The sequence below is a fragment of the Vicia villosa genome, linkage group LG5 (genome assembly GCF_029867415.1).
Source record: "Vicia villosa cultivar HV-30 ecotype Madison, WI linkage group LG5, Vvil1.0, whole genome shotgun sequence".
NCBI classification, from domain to species: Eukaryota; Viridiplantae; Streptophyta; class Magnoliopsida; order Fabales; family Fabaceae; genus Vicia; species Vicia villosa.
The window spans coordinates 116,958,157-116,964,156 of NC_081184.1; positions in this window are offsets into that span (position 1 = coordinate 116,958,157).

A 6,000-nucleotide genomic window follows, 5' to 3' on the forward strand; every position below is an offset into this window, starting at 1 on the left:
TGATGAATGGTAAAAAACAAATTAAAAAGAAAATAATACATCTTACTTTGAAAAAAAATTTTAAATAACTAGGTTTAATAAAAAAATACAAAAAAAAAAAATGTTTTCGGGGTATTTACCAAACTGTCTAGGTTTGGGATCCCAGACAAGTGGATGCGCCAAATGAAATGGCGCATTCATGTGTTGCAAGCCAAATCATTTGGCGCAAACACACAAAAAATAGGGCAAAATAATTCTAGCCATTTCAAATGGCGCATGAGTTCACTATCCCACACATAGGAGCCATTTCATATGGCTCCTATGTGTTGGGTTATTTTAAAAAAAAAACCCTTTGTGTATTTTCGCGCACCATTTTTGATTCCGGTCTTTTATTTTCGTAAAAACGTCTGATAAATCGAGTTCGTAAAGCACAATTTATTGATGAAAGACTGAGGAAAGGTTACAAGAGGTGGTAAGCGAAACTGTTACATTGTCGTTAAAAAAAATACAGAGTAGATTAAACTTGCCACGAAGTTGAGCCACGACTAGGGCATCTTTTTATATTATGCCCCACCTGACGGCAAATGCTGCATTTTAGTTCCATTTTGTCGTGGACGTCCATTTCGGTTCTAATCCGTGTACTATTGGGACGACCCTTTTTCTTTCGCCGCATTGTGTCGTTATGCCAAACTACCTCTCCATCATACTCAGGCCAGTAATCCTCCTTGGCTACCACTGGAAACACAGCACTGTAAACTCGGAGCAATGTCTGAGTCTTGTAAATTGAAGACAGTAGTGATTTTGCATCGCGGTGCGCATACGCACATGCAGCTATGACGTGCGAGCAAGGCATACGAAAAGCTTGAAACCTTCCACAGTCGCACCAATCTTCGTCCAGAAGAACCCTATATTGTTGTCTTGGCAAACCCTCATTGTGGTCAATTTTTTCGCGCACACTGAACGTGCGATTGAATCGGTCGAAAGAACTTACTTGATGAGTGTTTGCTTTTGCCGATTGCTGTTGCATAAATTTCATGCAACTATCACTTAATAGTTGACCAGATTGCCTAACATCACCCTATTTCCTGCCTCTCGTTGAGAAGAGCGAAGCCATCCTAAAGTAGGTAGCCTCCACTAGAGCTGTGATAGGAAGGTTACGAATGCCTTTGAAAATGCCATTCATGGATTCCACGAGATTTATCGTCATATGGCCCCATCGCACGCCTTTGTCGTAAGCCCTTGTCCATTTCTCCCTAGAAAGGTTATCTACCCAACTACCTGCCTCTGGATTTGTCATTACAATCTCACTCCGATAATGCTGGAATGTGGGTTGGGTCAATGCATAACCAGCATTGACCAGGGCCTTTCTTAGATGTCTGTCCTTAATCTCCCGCATGAAGTTCTGGGCGATGTGGCGAATACAATAGACGTGTTTTGATGGGGGGTCATGCCATCCGTTTGCTGGATTATTATAAGAACTCTCAATGGAAGCGTGCCTATCAGAGATTAAACATATGTCAGGCTGAGGAGCAACATGTTCTCGGAGGTTCCTTAGAAAGAAACTCCAAACCGCCGCAGTTTCACCTTTGACGATTGCGAACGCCACTGGAAATATGTTGCTGTTCCCGTCTTGTGCAACCGCCATGAGCATGGTTCCTTTGTGTTTGCCGTATAACCATGTTCCATCAATTTGAAGTATGGGTTTACAATGTGCAAACCCTCGTACGCAAGGTTTGAACGCCCAAAAAAGCCGATGGAATATTCCGTTTCCTTGGACAGGGTTTCCATCCGGGGCATGCGCGGGCAGTGTCTCTAGAACAGTAATAGTGCCAGGTGCGTAACTATGTAGCGCATTGAGGTAGCGGGGAAGAATTTTATATGACTCCTCCCAGTTGCCGTAGACTGTCTCAATTGCCGTTGTTTTTGCAACCCACGCCTTTCTGTAAGATGGAGTGTAGTTGAAGGTTGTAACGATATGCGAGATGATATTTTTGACCTTCAGAGACGGATCAGAGCTTATTAGAGGCAAGATCTCATGACAGATGAGATCGGCACTGAGTTTCGTATGATCCTGGGAAGTGTTAGGGTTGACACACGTGTGTTGCTGCGTAATCGACCCTATTTTCCATGCATTACTTCTCTTCCTATAAGAAGCCAACAGTCTGAACCCACACTCTCGATTTTTACAAGTGATTACATACCGTTCCAGGTTTGAAAGATCTACGTCGAAATCAACGTTGTGCGCCATGTGCCATTTTTTTATTGTTCTAAGACAAGCCTCCTTAGAAGGAAACTTGTTTCCTTCCTTTAATTCATTGTCATTTTGGATGTAGGGTGTGAAGAAGATGTCAGATGATGGTTCGTCACCTTGCAGGTTCAAGTTACTCATATGTGCTGGAGGTGCGTACACATGAGCTGGAGGCACCAACGTGTGTTGCTCGTCGTCGGATTCCTCGTTGACCATGTCGTCAAATTCAGTTTCCAGATCTTCTTCTTCCTCGTCTATGACATTAACCTCTTCTTGCTCGTTGACTGGTGGGTCTATAACTTGCGATTGGACAACATGAGTTTCTTGTGTCCCAACCTGTAGAGTAACGTACACCTTGATGGAATCCAAGCCAGAGTATTCGTGGGTAGTAAACATATCTTGCAGGTCTTCGTCAGTGGCAATCTCCATCTCATAATACTTGACGGTGTTGTCGTCATTGAAAGAGGGACATTGGTAAAAAAAATTGCAATAGGACCCATTGCAATCTTAGCGTGTAGTCGCTGAATGAAGTATGTAAAGGTTGCTCTTTTTCTTAACAACAATGGAACAACCTGAGTGTTTCTCATCACAAAACCGACTATTTCATGTGAGTAATTCTCACCGTTTAGATGGGCATGCACAAGGTACTGGGTAGATGAAGTCATTTCGACGGGGAAGTGTTTGGGTGTTGTAAGATCAAGTCAGATTAGGAAAAATTGCTTGTGTGAGTTGTAATGTTTAAAAAATATTGGTTGTTGTCGCCCTCGGTTTTTTACCGCACCTCTCGCGGAGAGATACGCGAACTGACTCTTTTTTCTTTCTGCTTTTGTGTTTTTGAAAATCAGAGAGTCGCCACCGACTTTTATTTTATCCAATTAAGGAAAGGTTTATAAAAGAAACAGAAAAAGACCTTTAAGAAATTCTGGGTAAGGGGGTAGGTTATACAAAGGGAAGGTGTTAGCACCCTTTGTATCCATGGTTATCCATGGGCTCTTTAATTTGCTTAGCTCACTTGTTTTCAATCACTTTTTTATTGCTTTGAAATGCTCGTATGTGGTTTCAAATACCTTTGTAAATTGACTTTGTAATGATCCTTGTGCGGATGTATACAAAGTGTTTTTATCTTTTAAAAGATGTTTTGAAAAAAGAACGTTAACTTCGTAATGATCCTTGTTTGGATATATACAAAGTATTGTCTTTTTTGAAAGTTTTATTTTGAAAAACAATGATATATGAGAGACTTGTTTGTTTTGATTTGAGCAAGCAAATTAGGAGGTCTACCCTAAGTTATAAGGTCTTTTCCTATTTCCTTTAGAAAACTATCCTTTTACCGGATGTAAACAAAAGTTTGATTTTGTGTTTGAAACAATAGAATTTGATTTTGATTTTGAAAAGAGTGAGAGAGGGATTACCCTAAGAGGTGCAAGTGTGATGGTGTTTTGATTCAGATATTTTATCTTTGAAGTTAGTGATCTAACGATTCAATTTTTATCTTTGACATACACGCAGTTTTATATGTACTGAAAATTAAAATGCGGAAATGTAAAATGCGGAAAATAAATCTACGCTATTACATCGATTTTGCGGGAAATGTAAACTACACTATTTACATGAATTTGACAACCTATACATTTATCTAGGAATTTAAATTGCAAGAAAATAAAAGAGATATTTTTGGATTTTTTGATGGTTGATTTTAATTAGAATTAATGCAAGATTAATTTAATTAAAATGGGAAAAAGATGGAAATAAAATTTAAACCTAAAAATTAAGCTTAAAATATGTTCAAAATGCTTGTTAATTAATTTTAAAACAAAACTATTTTTTTTGGAATTTTTGAAATTGATTTTGAAATTATTAAGTTAAATAATCATATAATTATACAAATAATTACACAAATAATTACACAAATAATTAAAACTTAAAGAGAAAATTATTCTAAATATGTACAAAATTAGCCTATAATATATAAACTATATTTAATATAAAGAACAATTTTTTTATGATTTTTTGATTGGTTAAAATAATTAAAAAGCAAATATATAAATATATACTAATTAATTATGCAAAATATTTAAATTATAAAGAAAAATAAAATATTTTTATATCAGAAAATAAAGTATTATTTTATCAACTTAAAAATATTTTTTGTGTATTTTTTGGATTTTTAGAACTATTTTAAAATAATCTTATAAAGAAAATTAAATAAAAATAGAAAAATATATAAACAATGATCAGATGTGGTAATTAAATGAGCTCCAGGATGGGGATGCGTGTTTTGATGCGTTGGATTGATAGATGGAGGGATCTGATGGTCACCAGCATGAGGGACCATAGCACGTGACACACCTGCAAAACACTGAGTCCAATGTTAGTTTAAAAAAACACGCGCGCGCTTCTGTCCAATGAGGTGAGGATACCTCATCATCTTCAACCTCTCGCCAACACTTTTAACAGCGTTTTTATGAAAAAAGCGCTGTAATAGATGAGTTCTAAACCTGCAAAATAGCGAATAGGGGTAAACGTGAATAGAAATTTGGCGCGATATGTCCATTCGATTTGGCTTGATTCACTGAGTTTGAATATGCCATTAATTTTGCTTAATTTTGCTTCTAACGAAAAACCCTAAAATTGAGTTCTCAAACCCTAGAATGGTATCTTCGTGTATATGCAACCAAACTGCAATTAACTATCCAGAAATGATCAGAACACCAAACTAAAGTTAAATATGAGTCTACATCTTGTTAAATATGCAAGTATGATGAGATTTTTGTAAATTTTAGTTCGAGCAAACCGTGAGGTCTAGTGGACGATTCTGAGTATTTCAAGGCTTGAAACTGATTGGAATATGTTCAAGGATGCTTGAGGATTGTATTTGAGTGTTTAGTTTGAACTGAAACAAGCTAGAAATTAAAATTCGAATTTTAAATTTCTTTGAAAAATTCAAGTTGATACAAGCATGTTACAAGCAAGGCTTAGGTTCTGAATTCGTGTCCTCTATATTACTGAAGTGTGATAGCTCTTATATAAGCAAGGAAGTGCTTAGAAACTAAGCTAAAAGCATTAAGTGCTTTTGTTGAATTTTTGAATTTTTTTAATATATGTAGCTTTGAATTCAAGCCACCATAGCTTGAATTTTCCACACCTCTTCTGTTGTACTTCCTTGGCTGCAGAGCATTGATTGATCTTTGATGAGTCATGCTTAGAAACCAAGCTATATTATCCTTCCATTTTTCCTTTTTAATTTAATCTTATATGTGATAAAATTAAATCAAAAAAAGAACAAAAATGATGTGGGCCTTGTCTTGGTCGTGTGAGGCCCTTCTCATTATGGGAAACATGTTTGGATTATGGAAATTAGGCCCCATTTGGAAAAAACACATTTTTGATCAATGTTGATTTCATGCATTTTCCCAAAATTTAGCCAACTTCAACAAGGTGTAAATCCCTCAATTTTTGTCATATGAAGGAGTTCTTGCACTTTTTGGAAACCTCAAAGAGTCCTCTAACCAATGTCTTTGGTCTCATATCAAAATGATTTTCCATGCTCCTTGTGTGTCCTTTTGAAAAAAGTGACTTTTTGTTGACTTTGAAAATGACCTGTAATGTCTTGATTCATATTTTTCAAATGGTGAATCTAATGACCATGGGACCAATTGCATTTGAAAGATAATTGAATTTCCTTCAAAATGAGCTTTGTTTTGAATTTTTTGGATGAAGGATGAGAGAGTTATGACCAGTCAAAGTTCAGTTGACTTTTTAGGAAAAAACCC